We start from the raw sequence: 11,093 nt of genomic DNA on the forward strand, positions 1-11,093 counted from the left end.
GGTGGCGGGGTGTCCCTGAAAGTGGGGCTCGCTTTGTTATTTCGGCCCCTGTTTTCCTCCAGAGTTTGTGGCTCCTCCTCAGAAGGGTTCCGGGAAGGGTTCCCCCCGGGGCCAGGGGGGAGCCCCGCGCCCCTCCGCCTCAGGGGCTTCTCTGGGGAAGGCGGCTCAGGGCAGCCCTGACCTTCAGAGGTGTCTGCTTCTTTCCTGACAACGGCCAAGGGCACTGCCTGCCCAAACATAACGTTGTGTCGTTAATACCTATATTCCTGTCCAACAGTGTGATTTCTCACCTTCACAGCCTCTTCTGGACCTATGAGTGCCGCTTCCCAGCGTTAACTTGGCACTGCAGTCGCTGCCGCTTGAAGGATGTTCCTGCCACACAACCTTGTGTGACAGTGCCTGCAGTGACTTTTTTCATTTCTTTTAAACACCACGTGAAACGCGTCTTAGCTTTTGGGAAACCCGGTGAAGGGGACCACCTCAGGAACAGAGCGGGTGGTTTGGGTGGCTGCTCCGCTAGGAGCTTGCCGGTAAAACCCCTCCATACCAAGTCATGGTGGAGGCAAAAATAATTGTGTCACACAGGAGTAAGCGCAGACACAGACGATGGGTCTGGAAGAGAGTGGCAAAGTCGGCTTTTTCAGTTTAGTTGCTTTTCGAAGTTGGGCTTTCACCATCAGAGTGATTTGATTGCTTCAGGCGCAAAGGCCGGCGCTTTTGTCAGAATAAATGCATCTACAGTGACTAATATCAATCAGGTTGTGCTGATTTACATTAATTGGGTACTTGGCATGCATTTCCTTTGCTTTTGTCACAATAACAGTATCCTAATTTTCTGTTATTTCTGTGAAGTATAAGGATATATTTCATCTTCTCCCATGATTATTAACAAATTGGTCTATTAAATTATGTAACCATATTATTCCCCTCTATATGAGAACGATTGCTTAAGAACACATTAATAAAACACAAAGGCAACGGAGTGACAAAATTGTGAACACTTCTTTTCAGGGAAATTAGTTCGTACTTTGCAATTTCAGGCCCCTGCTCCTGAAGTAGTGTGTGTCTGCGCTCACACATGAAGTTGCAATGTTAAAGCTGTGATTTGTTTTCCACTGAAAGAATAATCACAGTCTTTCAGGCCAAAATCATCGGAGACTTTTGCATTGATAAGGGAACATACACGCTTTTCTGGTAAGGACTACAGGCCCAACACCAGGCGAGCGCTGCAGTGTCTGGGAGTAAATGCTTCTCTAAGAGGTAATAAGTGCATTGAATAAGCCATTTTGTAAAGATAGGAAAAAAAATAATTCATATCAAAGCTTATCACTAGCAAGCTGCTTCCAGTCCCCACTGGGAATTAAAGTAGATGAGCTACGCACCTTTGAAAAATGAGATTAATCATGGAAATCACACATGACCCTTAACTAGAGTGGCACTAAATAGCACTGAAATATGGCGGGAACTGAAGGCAAATGGTAAGAGCACCTCACCGTGTGCATCATTATGTGCTGGTGAGGGTATAAATTAATTTTATTTTTTAAAAGAAATTCTTTAGTTAAATTTATGTTCTGTGAGGGTCTTGCAGCATACTGCTTGACTAATACTAGGATGAGCTGAAAAATATGTCCCCGATTCTGACTGTGGTTGTACTGGCAGGTAACTTGCGTCGTAGAAATCTGTGGGACTAGTTGCTCAGGCTCAGGGGAAGTTGGTCAACACAGTCAGTGCTGTCCTAATTGGGTTTACATACTTGCACCAAAGTATGGGGTAGACATTCCTATGGTAGTGCAGAAGGAATTGTGCATATTAACATGTACACAGTGAGAGGAGAGACTCACTGTCCTTTATGAGCTTTCTGTCATCCTCAGAAATGCTGGTCATTTTTCTCTCCAAAGAGTAAAGCAAAGAACAGCTGTCCAAATATTGGTTATGGCTCAGCAGTCAATGGGGATTTCCACTCACAGAGATACCGAGTCTCTGATAAGTGAAGAGAGAAGTTGACAGGGCTGACGTCAGAAGTTTTGGTTCCTTAAGCAAAACTACCTTACAATACTCAAATGAGGACCAGAAAGCAGGAATACTTAGCTGGAATTTCTCCTAGGAATAGAAACTAATGGATTTCATTGCAGAACTAAGATGTCTGTAGAAACAGGTACTTCCCTGGTTAGGAAAGGCTTCCAACTGGATTCTGGTCCATGCGTTTGTTCTTTTACCTAGTACATAATGGAAAGGAGGGAGACTGGAGCGCGCAGCATTTCAGCAAGTCTCAGCAGCTGAAGAGTCCTGGCGTGCTATAGCTGGTAGCACTGGAGTAGTGCTAAAGGCCTGCTGTGAATTATGCTGGAAGCCAGATTGATCCAGACAATCTTGGCATCAAGGGATTATAAAATGACTTGGTGCCATTGCAAATTTGATCTGTAAATGGTAAGGTGAAGGTTAGAATTTTGCATTGATTAATGTTTTTCATTATCTACGCTGGGTGCTCAAAGCCTTTTCCACAGCTTGGGTAACAATCTACAAACATTTCTCTATTTGTAGTGGTACCCTAATACTTGTGTGACAATACTGGGTATTTCAAAAAACACTTTCACTCCCTGCAAGCAATATGCTTGGTGTCTCTCCTAACCTAGTCTGGAGCAGTGTGTTCTTCTCCGGAGGTGTTTTAAAGAGGTCATCTGATTTGCAGAAGAAAATTGAAGCTAAGCTTCAATATCGAGATTAGTCAAGGAGAGGTACGGTGGAAAGGGAGGGTCTCATCACTTGTAACTGAGGCCATGGTATCAGTCTGAAACTTCATATTTCACCATACATTTCACCATTTCCAGCAATCAGTGGCAAAACAGATTTCAAGAGCAAATGAAGGCTAGTTGCATATAATTCTTCTTTTTTTTTTTTTTTTTGTTTTAATTTCACAGGCTCCATCTGTCTCCCCACATCTTCACCAGAGACCAACCTAGCTCTAAACAAATCCCTGGTTTTCTTCATGGACAGAATGGTGTGGTAGCTGTCGCTACCTGTTTGTTCATCTCTGTTTTTCACTCCTACTGTCCTTCCTCAGGCTGTCTAACTCGACATATTGCCCTAGATACGGAAACCTTCCCAATTAAAAGGACAATCAAAGGCAGTGGTTCCACTTAATGCTTTAGCTTTGACTAAACATTTAGTCGCATTAAAGACAGCTATTTAATAAAAAGATGTTCCAGTGGCATGCCTGCTTTGGTGGGTTCTCAGCTCACACCGTGTCCCACTGTTGGCTGTATGTGAGCCCCCATCCCATGGCTCCCTCTGCTAATAGTGAAGCTAGGGGTTAATTGCAAATATTACTTCTTTTGACTATTACACAGGTGGTGCCAGTGAGTAGCAGTCACTGCCAGTTTCCAGAGGATTAGAGTGAGTGTATAGGATGCCACTCCTACGCTTGATTTTGCAAAAATCCTGTGAATCTCCTGATATGATATGATATGATATGATATGATATGATATGATATGATATGATAAAATCAGGGACTCCTAAAACAGGCTCCCTTTGAATGATACCGTGACTGTATTTTAGATTTAAGGGAATCAGAAGTGATAAAATCTGATTTTAGTTGTAGTGAGTGTTCTCTGTGGCCTTTCTCAAGGGGGTTCATCCATCCTCTCTGTCTTGAGCTTCTGTGATTCCGCATACAGTCGAGGCATGCTGGGGTTTTTCTCTCCCATGTGATCTTCTGTTCAAAGTGGCATTACAGAGGCCATGGATGTTAAAGAGAAATAAGACGACAATTGGATCACTTTGTACTGTCATCTGTGTGCAGAGAGGTGACCTTTTTGTGTTTTGAACTCAGCATCTTGGTGTAGATTAAGGGGAATGACTCACGCTCTCCTATGTTGTTTGTACCTTTTATATGAAGCTGATCCGCTTTAGACTCCAACTGCTGCTACCAAAACCCCTTCTTAGTGCTCACTGCAGAGAGCTGTTTGCAAAGTTCATCCAGCAAAATGCTGAACAAAATTGTGCAGATCATTGGTAATGTGTAGTCTGGGGAAAAAGAGAGAAAGGAAAAGATGAAAAATGAGAAGTAATTTGATAGTTTAGCCAGCATGTGGATACTCCTCCTGGAATTTAACATTCAGGTACAATAGTGTAAATATTCTTCAAAATCAAAACTGTTTCTTAGTACCAAGTAGGTCATATTTCCAGCAGCCATTTCTCAATGTGTAAATATGAGCAGTGATTGCTGTAGAATAGATATAATTATATATTCAACAGAATGCATAATTTTTCCCAATGAACCATAGTTAATTTTATCTGAAAATTAGTGATTACCATTTTGGTGTTAATTACGGAGTACTAAATACATCTTCAGTGTTAACAGACAGACTTGTCTCTGTTTCATATACCCCAAGTCACTTGTGGAATAACCAATGTCACTTTGTGATTTTAAAGATACAAAAAACCTAATTAGAAGATATAATTGAAAATGAAGGATTAATGTTTAGATTAGTACCTCTGGCAACTCAAGAATCATCTTTCAAATCATCTTTCACTTAGCTTTACATGAGGAACCTTACCACGAGAACAGTCTTTTGCACTTATGTGCATGGCTATTCCATGAGTGGCTGTGAGAGATCCGGGTCTGGGGAGAGACCAGCGGGAAGAGAAAGGGAATATTAGCTGTTCTTATTCTGAGTACACACACTTGCTTCTGTGTCTTTCTCTCTCTGAATGCCACGTAGGGAGCCTCACAGCTGGTAGGGAACCATGTAGGAGATAATATGAGGTCTGAAATAGGGTGGATGGTTTCAGTAAAGCATTAGACAGGGTGAAAAGCTTGTGAGTGAAAGAATAAACTAACATCTCTAAAAATGAATGCCTGTTACACAGAAAAAATACAAGTTGGCATGACCTTTCCTTCCATGTGTAGCCCACCTCGTTTCATCCTCCCCGATGGATCTGTGAAATGTGGATGAGAAATGCTGACAACTCTTTCTCCAAGTGAGAGAGAGAAAAGTCTTACCTCCTGCTCTCTGGGTAACAACAAAATGATCCTGATGAAGGCGTTCTTCCACACGCCTCATTCTAAAACACTTAGGCTCAAAAATGCACTTGAGTTTGGTCAGCGATGATGGGTTCAGTCTAGCAGGCTTGGCCATAAACATTTACTGAAGTGCTTTGCTAAGCTTTTGTTAATGTCGTGGGCTAGGATCATGAGGGCTGGAGAGGCCAGCCTGTCTTTAGGAGGAGCTGACTCAAATGTATGGATTATCCAACGTTTTCATTAGTACCGGTGGGGAGATTTGAATGTGGAATAATTTGCAAATGAAGAAACCAGACAGGGGCAAAACACATGCCCAAGGATCATTAGTATTCAACTTCAGAGCAACTTCTGTGGGAACATATATGTACTTATTGCAATATCCTGAAAATAATTGCATACATATGTATGTTAGCCCCACCCTCCAGTGGTATCAATAGACTTGCCCTAAGTTTTATGTTGAGTTGCAAATTAAGGGAATAGACTTTATTTTAAGAGTGCTGAACACATGGCTGCCATCCAATAACTTCAGTATGGCATCCACCCAAGAAAGTGCTCCAAGGCAGCCTAATCAGGACAGAATTCCTGGCAAAAGTACATTTTGAGACAAGGCTCGCTCTCTTTTTCCAAAGTAGAAAACTCCTTTGATGGGAGGCACAGAGAGCATTTAAGAACATTCTCAGGTGCCTTTTTTTTGCAGGCTGAAAATCAAGCTCAAAGAGCCGGGAAGGAAAATTGCAGGACTCATTTTAACACTTTTCCTGATCCAGTTGGGCAGTGGAGGCTGAGTAACAGCCAGCTGATTTCATTTTACTTCTCATTTTTTCACTTCTGTGAATAGGCACAAGCTAGTAACTTATTACAGAAGGTTTTAATTCTGCTCTGTAAACATGAATGGTGCCTAAGACTTAAACTGTATCATAAAGCTGAGTTAATTTATCTCATAATGGGCTACCCAGCTTTAGTTTTCGACCAATATATATTTAAAAATGATGGTTTGGGTTTTGCATTGGGGTTCCTTCCCCCTCGCCTTGCACACACTATGTTTTATTGCTTCTGCGCTGCTCTTCACGCTTTGCACAGTCCAGTTCTAGTAAATGGCTATACTCTGAGTTGTGGTTTGTGGCAAAAATGCAATGTGTTGGAGAAGAGACGGGAATGACTCACTAACTCAGCAGCGGAGTACCTCGTGCGGCATGCCCAACACTGCAGCAGCATAGTGCAAACAGGCTGCGGAGGATGGGTGTGCTGGGCTGTGGGAGCTATGGTGGCTGGTGCAACCCTGCAGGTTCTTCACTGGTAGGTAACAGAAACCCCAGCGGTGCCTCCAGTATCCTCTCCAGCTCTCCAACAGTAGGCTCCTGGTCGCCCAGTCTGATGATTAAGATGCGGTCAGCCTGCCGGATGCAGCATTGAGTCCAGGGAGTAAGGATGCTGTCTGCTTGGTAGAGGTGAATATCCTCCTGCTGTCCTAGACAGCTAGTTGGTATTCATGGATACTGTCCAGCGCAGCAGAACCAAGTCGCTGTTTGATATTACCACTGGTGAGGAGCAAAGCGGGACCCACAGCACTGAGAGCGAGCTTGAGCTCCTGAGTAAAAGCCGTTAAGTGGCATCTCTTCAGACACCGGCATAATTGCTGCTGTGGAGAGATTGCTGACAGGATTTCCGGCATCCCATTTGGTACTCAAGCTGTGTAACCAAAGAGGATGACCTCCCTGCTGAAGACTGCCAAGAATCCTCTAGGCGAGCAAGTGAATAAGCCTAGTCACAACCTAGGGGAATTTGCATTTGACAGATGTCAGTGCTCCCTCTGGGAGTCTGGCAAGTTCTGAGTCTCTGACTGTGTGTACCATCGTGGTTCTAGGTTGATGGGTTAGTGCCTCTACCACTCCAATTTAGTCTCCTTATCCATATTCACCAGCCAGGTGCTTTTCTCCATCATCCATCCATATGACTGAGCAAAGTCAACCATTCAAGGCAATGACTTGTCACTCTGCCTATAACAGCTCACCTCTATCCAATCCAGGGCAAAGTCAATTTGCCTAACGAACGCGGACATTCTCTTCACAACAGTGTGGGCCACACCAAGAATGATGCTTGGCTGCTTCCACATTGTCTCATAGAAATGGGACTTGGAAATAGACAGGAAGATGCAGTCTCAATTGACCGTGATGGTTAAAATTAGTGGTTCCCCAGTCAGGCCTGAGAGCTGGCTTACAACTTCTCCTGGATGGGTAATGGACAGGTGTCCTCCTTCGAGTCTATCTTATGCTGGTACATGTGAAGCATCCCTGAGACCACAAACATTAACATCCTGATCTCCTTCCTTTGATAGCACAGTCCCAGCAGTAACCTGATGCAGTGTCACTTTGCCATTCAACAACGAAGGATCATCAAATTTCATCAAGGCTGAATTGTCTGTCTTTGCTGCTTCAACGATGGCATCAATATGTTTGCTATTACAGGAATCTCGCACAGCACTATAATGGAAAAGTGCTGAAGGAGTTTCTGTCACCATCACGGTCTTCTTTAGTATCGACTTGCTCACAACAGGACTGCTGTCAGTGTCCTCTGAGCCAAAGTACACTCTGGCTCTTTCATATGCTATGTCCGTGTCTGACTTTGCACCGCTGGAATTATTAGAAGCCTCTGCAGACCCTGCATAAGGAGGTGAAGAAAGGCTTCTTCTGAAAACATGTTCAGAGTTTTCTGTATCAGAAATCTTCACTGTATCTATTTCCAGTGCTTCCCCACCTTTTTCAAACTTTTCTCCACGATCTTTCTCTGATACATTAGACACTTGTCTTTTTACTGCTTTGCTCGAACTTCCTCCAGATGTTACACTTGCCACAGAGACGAGTGGGATCGCTTGGCTCTGACAATTGAGGAGCTTAGTAGTCACACTAGGGCAGTTGTGCAAAGTGAGGAATATCACTCTCTGCAGCTTTACCATGGTGATCTGTACCACCCTAACAAGAGTTTCAGGATATTTCTGGAAGACATCATGAAAGGCACTTGCTGGAAGTCGCAATACATGTGTAATGGCTGCTCGGGCTGAAACTGTTTTATAAGGAGCAGGGTGACCTGTGATAACATCAAGAATGCTGAGAAAGCTGTGGACACTGTCTTCTGCCAGCACCTCCTTAACAACCACTTCTGTTCCATCCCTTTTTTGAATGCAAACTTCCAGCTCGCCATCCTGCACAGCGTAGATGCTGTTATCCAGCTGCCCGGGACAAAAGATGTATTCATCTTCATGCAATTGCACAAGAAACGTGTGCTTGCACTGTTCCAGAGAAAGAGGTTTCTCAAAGTGGCCAAGGAGCCTAGCATTTTAAGCGTGTATAGGACTTTGGATGGCAAATGGGAATTCTTTACATCAAATTCAGTCAGGTGGTTATTTTGGCTGCAGAGTTGGCTGTTCCTTCTTAATATGCAGCGTCCTTTTAGCCACAAATAAAAATTTTGCCTGCTTTCACATCCTTTGGTGAGGCACAGCGTTCCCAACCAGAGTTTGGAAGAGTTGTAACCTTTCTTATGATCTTCTGCCCAAAGAACATCGCTTTGTCTTGCTTCCAAAATCTGTACTGAAGTACAGGTGGCTGAAGTTGTTTATATTGTTTCCCTCTTCTGCAAACGACAAAACACAACAATTGCTATAAGTAGTAATGCAACTGCAGCTCCAGTGGCAATTCTGGTCAGCAAAGTACTCCGTATCTTACAAACTGAAGAATTTGTGTTCCACCTGCTGGTAACACAGCCTCAAGGCTGGTGCTGTTGCCTTCTTCATCCATCTTCAGCTCCGGAGACACCAGGGAGCCCTCGGTCAGCTCCTGCAAGGGAATGACCCACAAAATGGTGGCGTCCTCCATCAGCTCTGTGTGGTGTGGTTTTGGAAGGAAGGTGTGGCTTCAGATCTGCTGGCATCATGGAAACCCTTCGCCTCCTTCTGACTGCACAGAATGCCAAACGCATTAGACCTGTGTCCTGGTTTGAGGTGAAACAGAACCAATTTTCTGTTCAGTAATTTTACTTTTCAGTTAAGCCTCTTCTAACCAGCTGGACTCTCTGAAATTAATGGTGTGCTTTTCCAACAGTATCTACTCTCAGATTGATAAGACCTGATTGTTTATAGCTGATGCCCAGGCATGGTATGCAGAGAGGCTCTTGCTTATGCTTATTGCTATAACAGCCAAGGCCAACCAACTTTGATATTTGCCCCATTGGAGGGTCAGAAGAGGAAAAGCGCAGTGGGGTCTCACCTGCAGGGAGGAGCAGACAGGACAGGTGACCCAAAACTCACCAACAGGGTATTCCATCCCATCTGCCTCGTGCTCGGTGTAAAAGCTGAGGGATCAAAGGGTCAGCTCTCTTTATTCAATGGCCAACATCTGAGGAGGACTCTATCTGTTCATCTGTCTTTGATCCCGATCCATGCATTCCTGAATGCAGATGCAGAATCCAGTTCCCATCTGTCACTGAGTCCAGTCTGGGACTTCACCAGTGCCTGCTGGTGTCGTGATTGTCATCCTGGGAGCTTGATTTGGTTTTGTATATATTGCATATATTTAATTATTTTCTTTTTATTATTTTATTCATATTTTCATTAAAGTAACTTAGTTTCTTTTTTAAAACTCGTAAGTCTCTTTCTCTCATCCTTCTCTCCCGAAAGGGAGATGGTCTCCCTTCTCTGAAGAGGAGAGAAGTAAAAGAGAGCATCTGTCGTTCGTTTTAGTGGCCAGCCCAGCCCAAACCACGACAGCCTGCCAGAAATGTGACATTCAGGAATAAAAAAGCACAAGCCACTCTGGCCAGATGAGTGATAGCCCTCCAGGAAAGCCCCACCAGGACAAGAATGCAACTGAGGAACTTAAAAAATAATGGTGAAATGGTGTTTGATATTAAATCTTGGGGTTTGGAAGATTAGTTTAACATCTCATTCCTAGACTAATAAACACGGTATTTTTTTTCTTAAAAAAATCCAAACAGCTATGCTAAACATAAGCACTTTCCTCCTATTTTAAGTTCAGACACTGAATTTTTGAAAATGCCTAAGCATATGATTAAACATAAAAAAGCAGAACACACTAGTCACCCACATATATGCATTCTTCAATTAGGAGAGATGAAAGAGTAAATAAATGAAAGTGTCAACTGCTTTACATTAGTAATCATTTTATCTTTCATTTATAGCATTTTAAAAATAAAGATCTCTTTTTTCAAGACTCTTCTTATCTGATTGTTGTTTTCTTGGATATCATGTTCAGCAAGTAAAAAAATAATACCATTCCAAGAGAGGAAAGTAATCAAACTTTCTGTTAAATCTATAGTAAACATGGGCTACTGTCATAGATGGATTTGGATTCTTACTTTTTGCACTTTTTTTTTTTTTTTAATAAAGTTCAGGCCAAATTCGAGCGTTTCTTGGCTGCCATGTAGACTAGAACATTAATTCTGGCCTCCCATATTCCAAGGAAATAACTTCTTTGTGTTTCAAAGATAAAAGGGCCACAGGCAAACCAAACACCGCATGAACCTGGCAGACAAAATGACCCACGATCGTTAAAGAAGTTACGGAAACTGCAGCTTGGGAAATTATTCCCCAAGGGCAATGGCACTTCTACCAGCCCTTGGGCTTTCCCTGTTTGGAGCCCACCTTGAAAAGGATGCAGAAGTGTGTGCCCAGGCCTTGAAACAGCATGTATGGGCTCCTGCATATGAAAGCAGCAACGGGATGATGCTGTGATGAGCTCGGAGGTGACCACCCGGAACCCCAGTGGCAGATGATGCGCGGGAAGAAGAGGACACAACACGTAGCACCGGTCTTCAGAGCTGCTGCATTTCTGCAGAAGGGAGGCTGGAGCAGAGGTGAACGAGCCCGGTAAGCTGGCAATTAAGGTAACAAACCAAGCAGGAGCCAGGAAATGGTACAGAGAGGGAGGGAAGGCTCTGGAGGTAAGCCCACCAAGGGAAACAGGGAGGGGAAGTGATGAGCATAACAGGAAGTCAGTGGCAATATTTCAGAAAGGAAAAAAGTTTTTAGGGCACCAGCTGCTGCTTCACCTGCAG

At 43.5% G+C, this 11,093-nt stretch overlaps 1 pseudogene; it reads right to left on the minus strand.

The window, feature by feature from the left end:
- Positions 1–6,283: 6,283 nt before the first annotated feature.
- Positions 6,284–8,818, minus strand: LOC104295459 (annotated as a pseudogene).
- Positions 8,819–11,093: the final 2,275 nt, after the last annotated feature.

The sequence above is a fragment of the Charadrius vociferus genome, unplaced genomic scaffold, assembly GCF_000708025.1.
Source record: "Charadrius vociferus isolate BGI_N301 unplaced genomic scaffold, ASM70802v2 scaffold491, whole genome shotgun sequence".
Taxonomy (NCBI): domain Eukaryota; kingdom Metazoa; phylum Chordata; class Aves; order Charadriiformes; family Charadriidae; genus Charadrius; species Charadrius vociferus.